The sequence below is a fragment of the Pygoscelis adeliae genome, unplaced genomic scaffold, assembly GCF_000699105.1.
Source record: "Pygoscelis adeliae isolate BGI_AS28 unplaced genomic scaffold, ASM69910v1 Scaffold178, whole genome shotgun sequence".
NCBI lineage: Eukaryota > Metazoa > Chordata > Aves > Sphenisciformes > Spheniscidae > Pygoscelis > Pygoscelis adeliae.
Window position 1 is genome coordinate 3189324 of NW_008825323.1, and position 21505 is coordinate 3210828.

At 37.4% G+C, this 21505-nt stretch overlaps 1 protein-coding gene across 1 annotated transcript in view; it reads right to left on the reverse strand.

The window, feature by feature from the left end:
* The window catches only part of LOC103922210 (uncharacterized protein KIAA0825-like), a 67879-nt gene extending 46516 nt beyond the window's left edge, over positions 1–21363 (reverse strand). Inside the window, exons 1-2 of the mRNA XM_009330307.1 lie at positions 21135–21363; positions 11248–11341 (exon numbers count right to left, since the gene is read on the reverse strand). The gene's annotated coding sequence lies outside the window, so the exon portion shown is untranslated. The remainder of the gene's footprint in view (positions 1–11247; positions 11342–21134) is intronic.
* Positions 21364–21505: the final 142 nt, after the last annotated feature.

Consider the following 21505-nt stretch of genomic DNA (forward strand, 5'->3'; position numbering starts at 1 on the left):
GGTGCACAAGAAGCTGGGAGGGGGCACAGCCAAACTGGCCAAAGGGACATTCCATACCATGTGATGTCATGCTCAGTACATAACCTGGGGAAAGCTGGCCGGGGGGGCCGCTGCTCGGGGGCTGGCTCAGCATCGGTCGATGGGTGGTGAGCAATTGCACTGTGCATCACTTGCGTGGATTATTATTATTATTACTACTACTACATTATTATTATTATTTCATGTCAACTATTAAACTGTTTTTATCTCAACCCACAAGTTTTTCTCACTTATGCTCTTCCAATTCTCTCCCCCATCCTACCCGGGGGGGGAGGCATGCAGTGAGCGAGCAGCTGTGTGGTGCTCAGTTGCCGACTGAGGTTAAACCACGACACACCAGAATAGGTGCCAGAAAACAACTGTAATTCTCTCTTGCGTAACTGGTCAAAAAGATGTAATTAGCAAATTCGGATGTTATTCATACTACTGCAGATGAACATAATTTAGTAAGTCAACAAAGGAATACCTTCTTTCAGACATTAATTTTTAGAGCTTCTCAGTGATTCCAAAAATCTCAGTTCAAAACTATTAAGAGGTGTCAGCATTTTCTCAAAACCTTTGTGACAGATATAGGAGTCCCTGCTGATAATTAAGAAGCAGTTCCGCTACGGTATAAAAATAATTATAATGAGACAGTAACATTTAGTAGAGAAAAATACAAAATGCTGACGTTTGTCATGTACTTTTTACTCAATTTCATTTAAGTGAAATTTCATTTAAGTGACCTCTGAAATGTGGAAATTTATTTCACTTTGACAGCCAACCAAGATGTTTTAAAAATACTGAAAATGCTTATTTGGTAAAATGCCCTTGCTTTAAAAAAAATGTTCAACTCACATTACTTTTCTATTTCAGCAAGCTTTTAACAGCTGGTACCACAAACAATCAGGAGATTAACATGTTACTTTACCAAAATACAGCATTAGTTTCTGGCTTCAGTGGTTCTGGAAACAACAGCCACCACATACTACCAAAACAAATCAGTCCTTTACCTAAAACACTGACAGAAACGTAAAGGGGAGATTACCCCTTAGAGATCAACAAGAAGTGTTTAATCACTGTGTGAGCTAGATTCTGCTGACGATGGCCTCTGTAGAGGCCTACCAAAAGCCTTTGGTGACCTTTATCTCCATTTCTTAGGAGATGTCTTTAGGAAAAGATTCCAGGCCCCTTCTCTTACATTTGGCTGAATAAACCTTTGGGGGGAGGTGGTGGTGTGGAAAGTGGACTTCTGCTAATCGCAAATACTAGCACTACATTATGATCATTTCTTTAAAAAAAAAATGTAAAAAGACACACCTTTCCCTCAACTGAAAGCCCTGCACTAAAAATGAATTATACAAGGAAAGGTGTCTCACCTGATAACTGAACTACACGTTTCAGTAGGAACTGAAATGTTACATTACATCTTCACAGACTAACCTATGCCAAAATGTAAACATATGTATTACATTTGCAGTAAAAATACTACATTGTATAAATTGTGAAATGCATTTGTGTTGTTTATATTAAGAACAAAATGCAATACAACTATTACACACTAACATGAACAAGCAATGAGGAATCTGAAATCAACTCTGGAAAATATTTAAAATATTTTATTAATTTTTATTTAAAATATTAAAAAAATTAACTCTATGCAAAATAATTTATATTCTCTTTTGCCAGGAGCATCTCCTCTGATCTGCTGTGTTCTGAATCTCTAAACAAATATTTTACCTTTTGTACTTGAAAACACCGTACGTACTGGAATGCTAGGTTTTCAGTTTATTATAATCTCTCTTCCCTTGCTCTTCAGACTAATGCCACAGACTGACATTAGAAAACATAGCCTGATCCAACTAACCTTCCCTTTAATGAATACTAGACACCAGGAGACAGAGTTGAATTCCAACAGAATAGGGATATTTTCAAAATTATGAGCATTTGGCTGAGTAATATGGTAGAATCTGCACGTTCAGGAAGGGCAGCTCTCTCCCAACCCTAACTAACCTAGAGTAAGTCCACACAAACTGCAACCTGAATTTTAAATGTTCTTCTAATTAAGTATTCTATAATTTGTGTTATTTTTTTATTTCTGCACTTGGAAGTACTTGTGCACACAAAGCATTTAAAGAATACAATCACTGAATGATGACATGGAGATACAGAAGTAAACATGAACATATCTAGTTGACATTTAGAATAGAATCATTATTAAGGTTGGAAAAGACCTCTAAGAAGACCTCTAAGATCATCGAGTCCAACCGTCAACCCAACACCACCATGCCCACTAAAGCATGTCCCTAAGCGCCTCATCTACACGTCTTTTAAACACCTCCAGGGATGGGGACTCAACCACTTCCCTGGGCAGCCTGTTCCAATGTTTAACCACTCTTTCAGTAAAGACATTTTTCCTCACGTCCAATCTAAACCTCCCGTGGCGCAACTTGAGGCCGTTTCCTCTCGTCCTATCGCCAGTTACTTGGGAGAAGAGACCGACCCCCACCTCGCTACAACCTCCTTTCAGGTAGCTGTAGAGAGCGATAAGGTCTCCCCTCAGCCTCCTTTTCTCCAGGCTAAACAACCCCAGCTCCCTCAGCCGCTCCTCATCACACTTGTTCTCCAGACCCCTCACCAGCCTCGTTGCCCTTCTCTGGACACACTCCAGCACCTCGATGTCCTTCTTGTAGTGAGGGGCCCAAAACTGAACACAGGATTCGAGGTGCGGCCTCACCAGTGCCGAGTACAGGGGCACGATCACTTCCCTGCTCCTGCTGGCCACACTATTTCTGATACAGGCCAGGATGCCATTGGCCTTCTTGGCCGCCTGGGCACACTGCCGGCTCATGTTCAGCCGGCTGTCGACCAACACCCCCAGGTCCTTTTCCGCCAGGCAGCTTTCCAGCCACTCTTCCCCCAGCCTGTAGCGCTGCATGGGGTTGTTGTGGCCCAAGTGCAGGACCCGGCACTTGGCCTTGTTGAATCTCATCCAGTTGGCCTCGGCCCATCGATCCAGCCTGTCCAGGTCCCTCTGCAGAGCCTTCCTACCCTCGAGCAGATCCACACTCCCGCCACTGTCACTGTTTGTCCCCAAATGAAATTCATTTACTAGGGGGGAAAAAGGAAAATCCTTACAATTTCCTTCGACGTGACGGTCTTTCACCTGTAAACTTTTATACCATGATTAATAGTTAATAGGCTACATACACACAGCTATAACACAATGCTGTTTATAGTGGATCATCTCCTATCAGTAGCTGAAGCAAGTAAAGAGTATCTGCATCTGTAAGAACCAATAAATGCTTGGACATGAAATGGCAGATAGCTAGCTTGCTTCTTCCTCCCTCTGGGTAACGCTGCTTGTCTAACTTCTTCTTTATTGCTTTTTGTCAGGTGATGAACTGCTGTGGCTCAAGCATACTCTGTCACCTCCCATTTGGTATTTCCATCAGAATGCCATCTCACAGCTTGCAATCAACTGTTGAACCCATGCAGCTAGGCACCGCAAACCCACCTCCACCATTTTAAATGCAACATAATTAATATTTCCTTGCACTGAAAAGAGACACAAGGTCACTAAAACAGCGTAACTGCTGACAGTGCATAAGCATCCTATAGCATTGTAACATTACTAACAGCATAACCTGTGAAAATGTGTAAGCATTTTGTAACTTAGCTAAACAGAAGCACACAACTACAAAGGAGCAAACGGAAACTTATGGTATGGTTGCACAAAAGGGGCTCAGGAAAATGTGTAAACAGGAAAATGTGCAAGATAAGAGAAAAGTAGACAGATAAAGCAGAAAATATGTCTGTTGGAACCAGAATAATCCTGCAGAATAAACAGAAAAGATTCCTGGCAAAACCAGGATCCTAAAAAATAAAATCAGTTATGTTGAGAGCAAATTAGATCCTCCCTATCTCTTTGAGGAGGAGGGCAAGAAGCATAAAATACAAAGGAAAAAATCTGCGGGGAAGTTGCTTATTGGGTTCATCCTTTCCCTCATTAAAAAGCTCGAGGCTGGCTGCTTCAGTAACTAAGAGCATGAAGGACCCAAGCCATCAATGGTAGCTATGCTGCATCAGCTTTGTGGTATTGTATACTCACAGTTTAGAAAAGCTTGTTAAGGACTGTTTTCATCTTGTGCGATAATGACTGATAACAACTAAGAACTATGTGTATTGTTTATTAATGTCAAACTCGTAAAGTATTGCTTCAAAGTGTGAAATTGGCCTGATTTATGTCTTCTATACATTACCAATAGAGCAATCTCTAACTCCCTAAATGATAAATATACACACACATATTCAGTTGCAAGTGTCAGGCTCTTGTGAATAAAGTTTAATTCCAAGTCCTACCACACACTACTAACTCCACTATAGAGCAGGAGTTCGGTAAATCACCTACTCCTATACTTTAAATTTAATTAAAATGGGAATACTATTTCCTTCCCCCTTTCTTTTCTCCTATTTATATTGTGAGCTCTTTTGATTAAGGACTGTCTTTTACTATGACTAGCATCAACCTCAGCTGAGGCAGGACCATTTCCATCAAAACAGAAAACTGTAATGCTAATTTAACTTTTGCATAGTACAAGTACATGCTTCTGCAACTACAGAACTACACATTTCATTTCTTGCACAGGAGTAGCTCACTGCTGTGTCTTTTACCTCCCTCCTAGATTGCCCCGTACACACATTTTCAGTCCTCTTTTATTTCAGGGTCTATTTCAGCGTGGTTGTCTGTGTTTCACATTCCCCTCTCCAGCCCACATCAGGGTCTGGCATGCTCCTGTCACATCACGGGTTTTCTGTGCTCTGTTATCAGAGGACCTCCTTCACCAGTGTCCCCACTGCGTTTTCAACGCCACCGTCTTCTCTCATGACAGTCCTTATTTTGAAAGTCTGCAAGCAATTCTATGTAACCTCTTTTCCCTCAGTCATTCTGGTCCCTTACCCCTTTTTGTTCTGGGACATGAATCACACTGGATGCTAATATGCTTCACACTACTGTGAAGATAGGTGAAGATGAGAGACGGGACTCGCTATACTGGCATGGCTTAGCTGTTCAAACGTTGCATGATGTTGTTTGAAAGATATGAAGCTATGGCTATGCTAAATAACAGCAAAGGCTTTCACGTGTCACCCATTCTCCTTTCAGTTCTCTAATTTCCTATAAAATCATAAAACTCTACACTGAAAATTGCCCCAAAATAGAATTTTTTGCAAAGTTCCCGTACTGGAAAACAGAAAAGGAAACCACACAGAAACGAGAACAACCTTTAAACTTGACTAATCAGATGTCTTAGTTCTGCACTAACTTGCCTATTCAAAAATTGAAAGTTTACGTATACAACCAAGAGATAAACAAAGGATTAAGGTTAAATAATACATTGTATATTCACTAGACACCAAAAGATGCATACAGTGTTCAGCTAATGTATCTTCAGCAATTAAAAATTCAGCTATATGAATATTGCAATAATTTAAGTTTTTAAATTATTTATCTCAAAGTGGCAGAAAAGATCATTATTTAAAAATAACATGCAAGATGCAAGTCATGAAAAATTGATGTGAAACAGCAATCTTTAAGACTTGAGCTCACTTTATGCAAAACTATTAATGTTAAAAAATTCCTACCAAAATTCAAGTCATTGGAAAAAGAAATTTTATGACCTGTTCCATCAATTCATAATCATCAGTTTTATTCCCTCTGAAGTATACTAGCAAGCTGTATGAACTCAAAAAAAGAATAAAGAGTTGTTGCTTAAATCAAATCACAAAGGAGAAAATTAAATGCTTTCTGAACTCCTCTCTTTTTCCTTCCATTTGCCCCTCTAGTCTTTCATTTTCTGCTACACTCCCCCTCTCAAATTTCCCAATGAAAATAAATGCTGGATGGCTTTGTGTTAAGTCAGAAAAATGATCTATAACTGCATTTTACTGTATTTGCTGCTTAACATATCCCAACAGTGAACCTAACATTTAGAATCTATCATATCAACATAGTCATCATGATCCAAGCTGCAAATAATAGAGAGTGTCACTGTCAATTTTGCTTTCTCACACTTCCTTCCCTTCACTTCATCTGATTTTAATAATCCCTGTCAAACCACAAACAGTCCAAATTACCTTCTTGACACAGAAGCTTTCAACGAAGAGACAGAATCTCAACTTTCATTTAGCGACTACAAAAGCAAGCTGTCCGACTGGACAAATATTATTTCCACTCTTGACAATCTCTACAGTAAAGCATGCTTTTTAATTTTCACTGAAGCTGCCAAGGGTTTGATATAAGCTTCTTGTTTAGTGTAGATTGACTCACAGGATTAGCAACCAAAAACCGTAATTGTGTTTAAAGAAGCCAGCACTTTCAAGTCAAAGAAAAAATTGCTTGCAAAAGGTGACAATTGCATGTCATAAGCTAACTAAATTAAGAAAAAGATTATACAAATAATTTCAATTTTGTAGATCTCATCGGATCTGTTTTAAGATCATTTTACATTTCTAAGGTTGACCAAATGGTTGCTGCTAACATGTAATATAAATCAGAATTTCAAGGAGGACAACTTTATATTCAACTACATCAGCAACAGTCTAAGAAAGGCTAGCATTTGACAACAGGAAATACGTTCAAGGCAAATAAGCTTCTGCAAAAGGATGAGATCTGTAATCATTTTCCTCTCTGTTGGCTTGCCTTCAAAGTAAGCTTGATAACATAACGCACTGCTTCAGATACATCAGTTTAAAAGTAATTGATTTCTCTGATGAGGCACAGTATTGTATAATTAGCATTCTATTTGAAGTTTATGTAGATTAATCAAAGCATAATACATTTTTATATAAAATATTTTCTTCACATAGACACACCAGTCTCTCTAATCATCTGGAAGTCTATTGCTTCTTAGTATTTTGACTTATTTAAAGTTGCAATCAGGTTTTGAAGTAACTAGCTATAAAAAAAGGAAACAGAATAACCAAGATGCTTCCTATCAGGAGCCTCACGTAAAGTATTTGTTTTAAATACCTCAGATGGCCTATCCCATGCACAGGCCTAATTTAAGACTAATCAAAGCTGTTCTAAAAGATTCTTTGGTTACTAGTCAGCATACACCAAAACAATAAAAGCCTATCTTTGAGGAATCCATAAAATCACTATGAAATGCAGAGGCATATGCCTAGATGGTCTTTAGAGTTCCACAGCAAGAGAATTATGCTTTCTACTAATACAGCAGCATTTTAGTGTTAACAGTTTGAGCTGGCAACCGGCTCTCCATGATCACTCATCTACATGGCCAGACATCCTCCTGCTTGCCTTTTTATTCTGTTTTTCTTCCCAGTGAAGAGTAAGAGTTTTAACAGCTTACTGTATTCTTCTCTTTTAGCACTGCTAGCCAAAGCACAATTTTGATACTCAGCAGTATGTTGATTCTACCGTATGAGGTCTGCATCAGATTGTATGTTTTTTTTATTCTAAAAAAAGGATCTGATCAAAAGATCACTTAAAGGAGAAAAAAAATTATATGAGTGTCCTGGTTTCGGCAGGGATAGAGTTAATTTCCTTCCTGGTAGCTGGTACAGTGCTGTGCTTTGGATTTAGGGTGAGAAGAATGTTGATAACACACCGATGTTTTAGTTGTTGCCGAGCAGTGCTTACACTAGTCAAGGACTTTTCAGCTCCCCATGCTCTACCCACTGAGAAGGTTGGGGGTGCACAAGAAGCTGGGAGGGGGCACAGCCAAACTGGCCAAAGGGACATTCCATACCATGGGACGTCATGCTCAGTGCATAAACTGGGGGAAGCTGGCCGGGGGGGGGCCGCTGCTCGGGGACTGGCTGGGCATCGGTCGGCGGGTGGTGAGCAATTGCTTTGTGTATTATTATTATTATTATTATCATCATTTTATTTCAACTATTAAACTGTTTTTATCTCAACCCACGAGTTTTTCTCACTTGTGCTTTTCCAATTCTCTCCTCCACCCCACTGGGGGGGGGGGGGGGGGGGGGGGCCCCCCCCCATGGTGCTCAGTTGCTGACTGAGGTTAAACCACGACAATGAGTTACACGGAGACCAGTGGTATTCTCAGTTTTAATTAAAAGGACATTGATTTAAGCCTCTTTAAGTGAAGTGCTTAGTCTTGACTATGACTTGACTCCTACTTAACTATCAGTTTGAATCCAGAGCAGAACTCATAACTGTTATCAGCTAGCGTTATGCATTAAAAAAGCACAGATTATTATCATTAGGGTTAAGCACTACCAAACACGATGGAGATAGGAGATAGGAAAGACATCCATAGAACAGTACATTAAAGTACAAACATAGTGACTGCTATGAAAGTATGTCTATACCACATCTACTTAATGGTAATAAAAATAATTGTACAAAACTAAACCTTGTGTCTAACTGGTTTGCAGTTCTGTAACTATCAGGGAAGCTAGATTTTTTAATTTTTTTTTTTTTTTAAGACAAGAGCTTCTTACTAATTCATAAGCCATATATAAATGATTTTTTTAACTAGTTGCTCAGAGGTAGCCTTTACCTTCCCAGAGCATCCTCTCTATATTTCAATCTCGTTTTGTCTCACTTCATAAATTACATTATCAGATGTTACAACTTAATTTCTTGCCAGGAAGTGTAAGTCACAACTATGATGCTACAAAAGCAAAAAAAATGCATAACCAAGTGGCATTTTTAAATAATATTTATCCACAATACATTTCCATTGCTGCTGAAGAAGAAAGAAAGGAAAATAAAGGAATAGTTATAGTGAAAGGATCTTCCTTCTTCTCAAGGATCTCTTAAATGATACTCTTACACTTCAGCCTGAAGGTCCTTAACGTAGGGGAACTAAGAGTCCTGCAACTCATGAAAGAAACATCTCATATGTCACGGTGAAGTTCGTTTACCTGTATACTGTTAGTCTGTATACACCATTGAAATACCACGTGGGTATGATTCAAGAATACTCATGGAGAACTCTAGTACATTCTACCATCTCTTCTGGGAAGATGCTGTGTCAAGAATACTATTTCAAAATATGATAGAGGCAATGGTGTTAAAAGGTGGGAGAGGGAATCATAACAAAATGCATTCACACAGAGGAAAATAAATCTTTCTTTGGAACCAGACCAGGCCATAAATTACTGTGTAAAAAGGAAAGACAATCAGCCGATTTGTGATGCAGAAAAGGGTTCCTCCTCCCTATCATCTTAAACAACTACCGTAAAGATATTATATTACATTCTCTAGTGCAGAAAGCACTTAGCCTTTGGTTTCATGATTAAGAGGGCAAGTGTTCATAAATATCTTACAAGTGAACACTATGCACTGTGTTATTTCTTACATAATTACAAGACTCAAATGAATTGTGCAACCAGCCAAGAAGTAGAACTGCACTGTAAACAATGTGCACTACTTGCCTATCACATGAAATAAATCTTTTGCTTCAGAACAAAACTGGACTGAAAAAAGCACTAAAGATCTAATTCTTTTTTTTTTAAGGAAGACTACATTTCAAGTTTCTAGAGAGAAAGAGAGGGGGATATCACATACTAAAAAAAAAAGGAGTAAAAACTTTTTTCTAGGGTCACATTAACTTTTTAGCAAATTTCTTTTTCCTTGTATTAATTTTATAGCACTTTACAACTTTTTTAAAGTTAAAAATTAATAAGCCATATAAGATTCAAGCTGGAAACTTATAATACAATCAAATTTTTAAGGTTCAATCTATATATTTTTTGATTTAACTGCCTAAAACTGAGTATAGTAACAACTCTATCAGAATATCCTTCAGAAGCATGAGTTGTGACCAAATCTATTTTTATATGAGTGCTACAGTGAACCTTGGAGTTTCAACTCTATTCTATTAATCTGTAAGAGAAATTATGCTTGTTGTGGCCCAGCCAACAGCAGGTGGTCCCAACACAAGATTCCCTTCACTAGTACGCCACCAGGAAACAGTGTGGAGGATGTTACAAGCACAAACAAAACATCCAATGAGAAAAGTAGTTAATGGTATGTATTCTGACTAATGAAGACAGAGTTCAGGGATAGAAAAGGGAGGGAGCACTTACTGAAATGACATATTTTTCCTAGATAAGCTGGTAGTAAGTGACATTACAATATCCTGCCTCATGCTAATCTTTGGAGCTGGACATTATTCAGAAACTTCAAATTTGTTCCAAATAAGAGAATCAAAAATTTATTGCTTGGAAGTGTGTATCATGGAACAGCATTGAACAAATAATTTGATTTTTAATATCAAGGCAGACTGGAATGATTTTTCCATTTTTTTCTTCTATCACAGTATGCACTAGGGATAAGTTTATTAGAGGAAAAGAACCAAGTGAGCTGTATTCCTCACCACCCCCTATATCTGCATTACCTGACATAACTCACATGCTTCCAGTCAAATGGCATGGTAAGAATTAAAAACATTGTAGAGCCTACTATTCATGTTTCAAATAATCCACTTCTTTATCTGGACTACTGGATGATATAGCTCCCTAAACCACTTCTGCTTGGAACGATTACAAGTTTTTATTCAAGTTAGATTTTTGTACAATTATGCACTAATGGTAACGCAATAAAAAGAGTGGAGAGAAATAGATTGATTACACTGAAAAAAGACATTCGAACAACTTGAGAGACAGGCCACATTTTCTGACCCTTTCTTCACAGGGTCAAGAGAGGTTATTAGAGTTTTCTGTATATTACAGAACAGGCTGTATTCTGCTCCAAATGTAATAAATACTAGGGACTGTTGCAGCTAAGCAAATGCTGCAAATTACAATATGCATTTCAAAACAGCGCTCTAAATTAACTTCTACAATAACCATGTAAGTCCTTACTACAAAGAGATACCTTATTCAGACTTCTTACAAAATTACACTAATACAAAGTTAATAACTATCCATTTCTTAATAGTTAAAACAACTAGTCATTTTTATAGCTGTTGTATAGAGGTAAGAATTTATAAAATGGTTAACCTGAACAAAGCTTGCTTAGAACTTCTTAAAAACTCTTAAATTTAAATGTAGCATCTCCTACATTTTCTTCAATCAATAAAAATTCATACATATTCTTGATTAGTACCAATAAGCACCTTCCTATAAACATCACAGGTCCCATCTAACTAACTAATTATAAATTTTTAAAGCATTTATAGTTTATAGCAAGTCAATTTCAGAACATATCAATGTACAATTTCCATAAATACATACCGTCAGTCAATATGCTCTCTCTGTAACTGAAATCTTCTTGTTTTCCGTTTTAAGGGAATATGCATAACATTCATTTAATAGTTCATCAGTGATCCTACGTAAAAAGAAGGTAGTAAAATTAGTAATAGCTAGTATTTGAGGAACTAACACTTTCACAGACAAAAATCCTAACTGCTTAAGTGCTATATAAAATTGCTCATACAATAAGACAGTACGCTTCTTCATTCCAACTGGTAAATAATAGTCCAAGTTCAAAATGTTAAAAAAAAGTTTTAACTTTAAAAGCCTCCATTTCTGTTGATACTTACATTGCAAACCATGGTGCTACGTAACACTTTATTTCATTGTTCCAAAGGTATAAAAGCAATGGAGAGAAGATACGTACAGGATGGAAAATTAGAAGGCCACAGAAGCTCCCAAAATAGCATATGGCAGCTATTAAGAAATGCTTAGACAAGGTCCACATGGCTCAGTAGTTTCAGTGAGAATAATCTACCTTGTGGTCACCCACTTGTAGGACAAACAACTTAGAACTAAGAGGTGGAAGTTTGAGATGAACATTCAATATATAAAGCGGGCTTATAAGAAAGATGGAGAGAGACTTTTTATCAAGGCCTTATGACAGGACAAGGGGCAATAGTTCTAAACTGAAAGAGGGTAGGTTTAGATTGGACATAAGGAAGAAATTCTTTAATATGAGGGTGGTGAGGAAGAGGTTTCCCAGAGAAGTTGTGGATGCCCTGTCCCTGGAAGTGTTCAAGGTCAGGTTGGACGGGGCTTTGAGCAACCTGATCTAATGAAAGATGTCCCTGCCCACAGCAGGGAGGTTGGACTATACGGTGTTTGAAGGTCCCTTCCCACCCAAACCATTCTGTGACTCTATAATTCCATGATTGTATTAAAAGAACTAAAGATTGACTGCTGCATCCAGTAGTGGTTGTGGATATGAATCAAATGAATCAAATCAGGTAGCTAAAAACTAGCTCGGCAAAAATATCCTACCATCCTTCTGTACCAGCCACTTACCCTGTGCAAGCCTGTTTATCCCCAATTAACAGGCAGCTGTGAAAGCACTGATGGTGGCACGGGGTAGGTGACTGCAGTGACTGGCTGGTGCAGGCCTGCCCACTTGGCAGCAGTGCCAGTTTATGCTATATTAAATTGACAAAACTGTGATGAAAACGATAGATTGCCTGCATTAGACTTACAGACTTTGAGAAATCATCTCTACAGAGGAATTGAAAGGATCGTGTTTACACATGCATACTAACAAAAGTTCCATTATGTTTAACAGCAACAAAATGGGAAAGCATATGTAAGAAATAACAGGAAGTATCCTGTTCACCTGCTTTTGTTTCACAATATTTTAAGCAATTAAAAATATTTTTACAAGGCTTCCTGCATGTATTAAACTCTTGTTTTATTCAGTACTGTTTATTAAAAAGAAAGTGGTTCTTTATGTGGAAGAGATTCGGGAACTCTTAGCACTTCCCAGGGTTTTAGCTGAAGTACCCCAGGACTAAAGTTCCTGTGACTCAGAAGTTCTGTAGAAGAATCAGCAAAGACAAGAGCAAAGGAAGCTCAGAAGAACCGCATGTAAGTTTGACAACGGGACAGCCCCTGATCTTTGACCAATACTTTCACATCTGTATTTTAAATGAAGAGCAAAGTCAACAAAGCCTGTACTTTTTCCACTGCTTTTATTACTTTTCTGAAAACAGAGGCTATGCAAAAAACTATATAAAAAATAATAGCAAGGTTGTAACTCCAGCCCACAAAAGCCAAGAAATTTAAAGTTAGTCTGACATTTAATCCTTAAATCATGCAATTGTGCTTCTTTTTTAAAAATCAACAATGCAAGTTAATGACAAGCTGTCAGCCCTAGCTTTGAATTGCCTGAAGTTTGTCATTTGGTGTTTGTGTCACAACCTTAATGTTATTTAAATGTAGTTTTTAGTATCTATTATTTAAAAAGGTCTACTTTACGACAGCAAAAAGCTTTGATGGAATAAACCTCAAAGTACACTGTAGTGCTGGTATGCCACTTCATTAGAAGTAGTGCATAAAACATATGCTGTTGACAAATCTAATTCATTAAAGGTGAGATAGATGCACTTTAAAACAACTGGATGGCATCATTATCTACAGTTCCTTTTATAAATTATTCTTCTTTTCCCATTTGACTGAACTTGTCAGTGTTCCCTTTTCAGACTGTGAATGTTTTTGCCTTAAAATTCAATACCTTCAACATGTTTGGACAAGTTAAATAAGTAGTGTATTTGCCAAAACTGAAATTGTAAACAGAAACATTCACACTGATTATTTCACCTATATTAACTAATCAGAAATAAAATTAAGCAACAATGTATAAGAGTTTCAGCTTTATCAAACATAAAATTTAAAAATGAAGAGAAGAGGAAATTACAAAGTACAACAGAATCACATTCTGGCAGCATTTTGCATTGCTATTCAGATGACTTGGATTTGATATTGAATTGAATTCTGCAAGAGAGAAGAAGATCAGGCACATCACAAAGCTGACAGCTAGCTGACATATTTAGTTGTAAAAGGAAGAATCGCTAACTATATTACTCAGACTTTCAGGTAAAGACCAATATTGGTATAGGAACTAAAGGCTATAGAAGGGTTCATAAATAAAATTGAGCTGGTATTTGAAGCACGGCCCATCAGAATGGTGAATTCCTTGAGCAGCCTTCCAACAGACAAAACACATATAACTAGTCAAAAACTATTCAAACTCCATCTTAGAATATCGTTGCCTGGGAGAACATGGAAATTCTTCTCCTCAGCCCAGAAAGAATGAAGTCCTTCTATCACTGTGGTCTTTAAAACCCAAATCACAGCACAGGAGCTTCACTGAATTGATTAAAAAATAAAGTGAAGAAGAATGCTTTTGAGGACTAAATATAACACAAGTTATGGTTAAATTCCACTAATAACATATTCAGCAAAATTCTAAACTACACTGTATACAGGGAAACTGGAAAAAAAATATTGAAGATTCTTAATCAAGGATTCTTTCTGTAACATAATTTGCCTTTCAATTCCTTATAAAGTGACCTAAATCTATCCATTAAAAAAAAATACAGAAATTTTTGCATAGAATGCATAATGATACTTCAATATGTCAATACTCTGTACAAATATTTTGTAATGAATTAGCTGGATTAGCAAAGAATTTTGCCTTGTTAAAGAAAAGCCATGTATAGCACATAATACCATTCTACATATTTCTATACAGAGACATGTACATATACACATTTTTAAGTAGATGTAGTGTCTCAGATTAATTCTATATTGTCTCTTGCAGAGACAACAAGCTCATTCCAATATAACACTTATCCTGAAAATTTAAGAGGTGAACATTTTGCTTAAAAAAAATTGACATATGAGTAACTTAAATATGGAAACACCTCCGAACAGAATTCACCAAGGCCTATTTTATGCCTCCACGGATTGCAGCAAATCAGTTTCTGCAAGCAACTCTAAACGTTTAAACAAAAAACTGACAGATTCATTTACCACATTTCAATCAGCATCTACCATTACCTCAGAAGATGTACATCATGTATGTCCAATATGCTACACATGCAATTCTCCTAATTAGTCTCCCCATTATTCCTCATCTTGCTCTTTTTTCATTTTGTTCCCTCTCCTGCCATACTGTCTTTACAATCCCATGAGTGTAACAGTCATATTTGTTTAAGCCTTCCACCACCAAAACGTGTTAGCTGCAGATGGACAAGAGTACAGTGGTTATCTCCACTCAAGGAGGCACATCTCAAAGGCCACCTGTCTCCAGAATCCCTCTGTGAACTGAATTCAAAATCATTGCACTTACAATGCTCTTATTACCGAGAAGAGCCGGATCCTATTGACTGCTGGTACTAGCAACTCTTCTCGTAAAGTCATTTCTGAGATTCTGTGAAGAGGGCTTCTGTTTATCTCTAAACAACAGGGCAGTAGGACTTTGGGTACCTAAACTCTACTCTGGTCCGCCCAATAAATCTTTGAGGATGCTGCTGGGAGTGGGGAGGCAGGAAAAGGAAAGAAACAGGGCTGGCATCCTTAGAAAGTTTACGCTTATATAGAAGAACCCGTAACGCCTCCCCAAAGGAAGCTTTCGTGCTCCCCAACGTTCCCCAAAAAGATGCTCTGTTCCCAGTCAGGGATTTCATTCCTGACAGCCCTTACTGATGATCTTTACGAGCAATAACGTTGCTAACCACACAGTCCTTCTGTCAATACCCGCACTCCAGATGGGAGAAACCGCTGACAGCAAAAACCTTCCACACTAATAAATGTCATCGCTTCATTGGGAAAGTGGAAGAAAAGAGGGAGAGACCTTATCTATGTCATTGCTCCAAAGGAAATCTTTTATTCTTCTGTGCATAAGGGACTGCCGAAGCACCCCTTCTGAAAAAGGTCTGGCCACTTTTTCTGCAATCCTTACGTTATTTTCAGGAAGCTATTCGGAGGACCTCACCGAGTCTCATAAAGCTCCTGGGACCACCGATCACAAAAGGACATTGCTGTCTCCTTCCTTGAGGGAACATTTCCCTCACAGCGTAGAGTGGTATCTCTGGATGGGAGAACGACTTATACGTCTTATAAGAGAGGGAGACTTTGGCGTATGCCAAAGCCAAGTAGAATCACACAGTAATCTTCAAAAACAATGAAGTGGAGTACACAAAACTCCACTTCTCTTAACTCCCAAGTCCACAAGTGTGATGGGAAACAATCAGTCATTAAGCAAAATTTCTTGTTCATCCAAATGAATTCATCAGAAGACTCAGTAAGAAAAATAAAAATTATGGATGTTCAGCTTATTTTGCATTGAAACAGACCTCAGAGCCTAAAAAAAATACACCAATTAACACATTATTTTAGTACTGAATGCTTCTACTACAATCTTCATGAGACACTAAAGAGACACTGATATCCCAGGGTAAGTTGCCTTCAGTGGCTACCTGGAATTCTTAGGGATGGATGACAAAGTTGTAAGAATACAATAGTTATCTGCAAGATCTGCTGAGAACAGGGGTTTCACCTCAACTTAAGGGACAACTGAACAGCTACAAGGTACCGCTATGGTACTCTGTTAACCTCACCTTAAGTAGCAAGTCTATATCTGATACTTGAATGTCACAATTGTATATAATCTTCCAGTTACATATTCATAAAATACATAGAACTGTAAAATACGGTAGGGTATTTTGATACTGGCTTGCTCTTGTTTTACCTTCATTATCTTTCCTATTACAATTTATGCCACACTTTCTCCTAAGTTCTTTTTTTGTATTTTTCTTTTCTCCTTCCATCCACAATCATCTACACCTTTTGCCTGCCCTCTGTACTGACCTCAAGTACAGTGAACAGCAGAGAAGGTAAAAAGTGTACATGCAGCATGTTACCCCACTGGTTACATCACATCTGACTTGATTTTCTAATGCCTGTGAGCCAGGGTTCATGTTTATCTGCATTGTGGGGCATCATTCATGCTGTTGCCAGCTGCCTAGTAAAAAATAAAACTGGGGGGAGAGAGTCATTGCAGAGAAGAAACCATTCTGGAATATTCTGAGTATATACATTGCTATTTAACAACATACAATTATTAAGAAAAATTTGTAATTTCTGCTACCATTACAGACATTCACCATTCTGACTGCAGTTACTTAGGGAAGAATAATACACAAAAGACAAAGAAAATGCATTTTAAAACACACTAAAAAAAAAAAAAATCAACAAACACAATCTGAATGGGCTTATGTGGATTCTCAAAAAAAAGGTGAAAGGACTTTGATGAAGGAAACTTTGCTGATCACATCAGAATGGATCTCCTATGTAGGAGAAAATATTAGAAGGTCAGTCGGGGAATTGGGTCTATTAAGTATTCCAGGCAGGTATAGCAGATTTAGGTCAGGGCAGGAGAACACTAATATGATTAAGAAAGAAGGTCCAAGCAGCCAGGGACTAACTCATGTCAGGCAAAGGCAAGAAACTTGAACTTTACATGGTAGAAAACGTAAATATTAAATGCAGAATGAAACCATTCCACTACCTGTATTTTAAAAGAAAAAACAAACAAACAACACCTTATTCCAAGTCACGAGTGATTGAAAGTGCACTAATGAAGTGCAGCTCACTAATTCATTAATGAGTGAACTAATGCACATAAAGTATATAGCTTGGCATCATTTACAGAAGAGTTATTGAACAATTTGCTGAACACTGTTCTGTGCTCTCTACATTTGTCCCTCAACACCGATTCACTGACATACATTAATGGGATGTGAGTTTGCAGAAAGGCAGGTGGATGCCAGGAGATAAGAAGATAGCCTGAGCTTACAATGACCAGCAAAAGGAATGCTCTATGTAAGAAAAATGGTTACACGGAGAAACACAAATGATACTTCCTGAAAAGACCATAAAGATGTTTTTAAATATGAGTACAAAGTTATGATAACCAAGGGTTTACATAATCAGTAAGGCTTGAAGAAAAGCAGCAATTTTCACAATGCTTGTTCTGCCATTCCTATATTCATCAGCTCATGAAAGAAACTACAGGTATGTTTACAAAAGAACAATTATTATTAAGAAGCTATTCTAGCTTCTGTGGATTTATATTATGTTTATATTATTTCCAATTCTTGTAATCCCTTATCACTATAGAAGAAAATCTAAATTCCTTCACTGTTTCGACAAAGCCAGGGTCAGTGCTTCGTACTGAAGACAGTCTTACAAAATGGACTTAAAACAGGGCACAAAGTTAGATTTTTTCTCCACATGAAGGCAGTGTGGAGACACTTCATACTGTTTTAGCTTTTATGACTAACTTTTCAGTGTAGCTTCTGGTTTTTCTTTTTTTTTTTACAAAGCTGTGATTACCAAATGTTTGACCAAAATTTGCCTGTGACATTGTGATTTTTGTTTTGTCAAATGATACTGCTCAAACAAGTATACACGTTATGTTGAGGCAACATTAGAAAAAAGCTCTAATAAATAATTTTTTAAACTCTGAAGTTGTTTATCAGTCAACTGATAAACTTCTTTGCATGATGGAAAATATTTTAAGCACATAATGCAAAATATCTTCCACTAGATTAAAAAAATCTGTCAGATCATATTTCACAATGGAAAAGATGTTTATGGATGGATCGTATCACAATTACTGCAAGAAATTACATATAGTTTTCAACACAGGAAGTCCAAAGGCTAGTGAGAGACAAAAAACATGAAGAAAAACCCCAAGCCCTAAGTTGCAAAGTTGAGGATAAAATGGTGAAGGCTTGCAGAAAAAGGTTGTGAGATTTAAGGACAAGGTTCGACAGTGGTCACGTTGATCATGGCTACACCAATGAGGCCTGGAGAAAGAGAACTGCACATACTATGTGAAGTAAATTAGCTATCTGTGGGGAAAATGTAAAAAGCGAAATTTCAAGGCAAAAGACATGGTGGTAATACAATTATGTGTAGAACATAAAGGATACAAAAAGTATAAGGTAGAAAGCTGGAACAGTGGAATGAAAACAAAATTTCTCTTTTTTTTTTGGTCTCTCTGGGAAATAAAATTAAGAAAGCAGCAGTTACAGAAGTCTGAAAGAGATGGGCACCTGAAACACTGTAAGTAAACTCTTTCTGTGAAAGAGTAAAAGAAATACTTATTTCTCTGATCTTGGCTTCTTAAAGAGCTGAGGACATGGGAGCTGTACAGCCATTCTTGATAGTCCTTAAAATGTAATTATAAATTTTCTAAGTGAAATACCATTTGTGTGGCACTGAAAATCACTTCTCAATTTTTATAGAAGATGTCACATATACTGTAGAAGAGAAAGTGTAAAAGTGGATATCCATCTAAAATCCAGAGACAAACAGCTTAAATATAGTTTACAATACAGAGCAACTGAACCAGATATATTCAACAAACACATTTTAAAAGAACAAAGAAACCCAGAGGTACTGAAAAATATGCCAGTTAAAAAGACTGCTCCCTAGACCTGTGAGACCTAATATTAACCCTTGTAAATAAGAAAAAACATAATAAATTAAGAGATATCTAGCTACTATAATGAGATCACAAGAAGGATGGAACAGAAGAAAGTATTTTAGGCTTATTACAAAAAAATAATAGAGGGAGAGGATAAGCGAAATCCAAACTTAACAGACATCACTAAAATGAAGGTAAAAACATGTTCTCAATTTCTTAAATTTCTTCAGTAACAATGTATTTTAAAGTGAAAACAGACATGAAAAGTTTGAGGCCTCAGTTATTTTGATTCCACTTATTTTATATGCCAGAGATAAGAAGACAAAAAAAACCCCCAAAACTAGAAATACTTAATTCTCAAAAGTAACAAATGGTCATCATGTAAGTATGCAACTTCTTCACTAGTAGCTAGTTTACAGTATTGTGTGTTGAAATTTATGGCACTGTATGCTGAAGGCTTCTCCAGCCTGTTAAGAGCCTGCTAAGAGTCCTGTGGCATAAAACTGCTATTAGTTACTAGTTAAGTAATGGTTAGTATATAGTAGTAGTTAATAAGAATTAAATTGTTAACTTTAAAAATATTAATCCAAATAGTATTTATTTCAGCTTTACCAGAGTAAATAAACCCAGAATTATTTATCCATATGAACTGTGTTCCTAGTTTTTAAATAAGATAAATTTGACTATCAAATAAAAAAAAATATTTAGGGACAATAGATTAAGCGTGGTCTAAACTTTAGATTACATTTTATACAACAAACACAGGTTTTTTATTTTCTACATTTCAGCTACAAGAATTAAAATTAATACCTCTGCAGTGCTGACAACTCGATAGTGAAGGTATAAAGGTGCAACAGGTACAAAATAGAAAATGCAACTAATCTTCATTGTCAATCAAGAAATGCAAGCAATAAATACAGCCATTTAACTCTCTATATTCAAGTAGATGTTTAAAGATTTTACAGTGCCACTTATATAAAAAACTAATGACACAGGTTGTTGATGGTTACTTCTTCATGCTTGCATACAAAAATATAGCTGCAATGTTAAGGAAACAGAAGATGGGAAAAACTTCAGTAAGCATTAAGGGTACCAGAATACCTTATAAACAGTAACACAAGACCCATTTGAGGCCCAGCAGAACTATTTTTCCATTTTGATATTTGGCAAACTCAGATTTAAAATCAAGTGTCCAATGTGCTGCCAAATTTTAGAGGTCTGAAACTTCGGGGGTTTGGTTTTCTTTCCACAACAGTACCTATGTATGCATTGCTTCTATTGATCTAAGCTACAGTGATGAATACCCGGCACTTGTGAAAGTTTTGCCACGCTTTTCTCAGTTTACAGGTCTTAAATATGAAACAGCTACCTCAATGACTACGAAGTGACTTGTCCACTATCACATAAGAATTTTATGGAAGGGGAGAGAGTAGCATTCAGTTCTCGAAGGAGACAATTCAATCACCTATTTTTTGCTTGAATCAGGATGCATGCCCTCTACTCTCCAACTGTATAAAAAAGGAATAAAAAAGAGGTGCTCTACAAAGCTAATTTTATTCATTATAAAGCACTAACAGATTTCTTGTGTGCTATCCATTCAGTGCATTCAGTGACACAGGAATCAAGTCAAAAGTCATCTCTCACATACACAAGGGACCTAAATAAAGTTTCACAAGCAATCACAATCTCAGCATTTCTAAATTCTAAATTGAGCACTTGAGGTACAATCTGAATATTATTTTGACCTTTTCATGTTGCTTTGTAATTTAACAAAAATCAAACCCTGACTTCCAAAATGAAGAGTCAGTACCAACATGATCAGAGGAGCAGGAATCCCGTCACCAAAATACGTGGCTTGATTATCTGGCTGCAGCAGTACCTGGGCACCTTCCCTGAGGATCAGCCACCACGTGGCACAAGACACTCTGAAAGTTTCTCTGAGATACAGAGAAAAGGGTACCGAGGATCAGAAATCCCTGGTCCCTCTCCTGACTCTCACAGACGGACTGTTCCAGAAGGGGGACGCTTCAGCCTGACATCTACATCGAACTCCACCTGGTTCCTCTGTCAGCTTCCTCTACTCAGCGAGGTCTCTTCCGTCTTCCAGCACACACCCCTACCAGACCGCTTCCCACTCTTTTAACTCTGCTGAGCAACAGAAATGGTGATTTTCAGAGACGCTGCGGCGGCGTCTCCCTCTGCCATACGCCCCCAGCCTGCCCCCCGCCTCACCCCCGCCCTGGGGGCCCA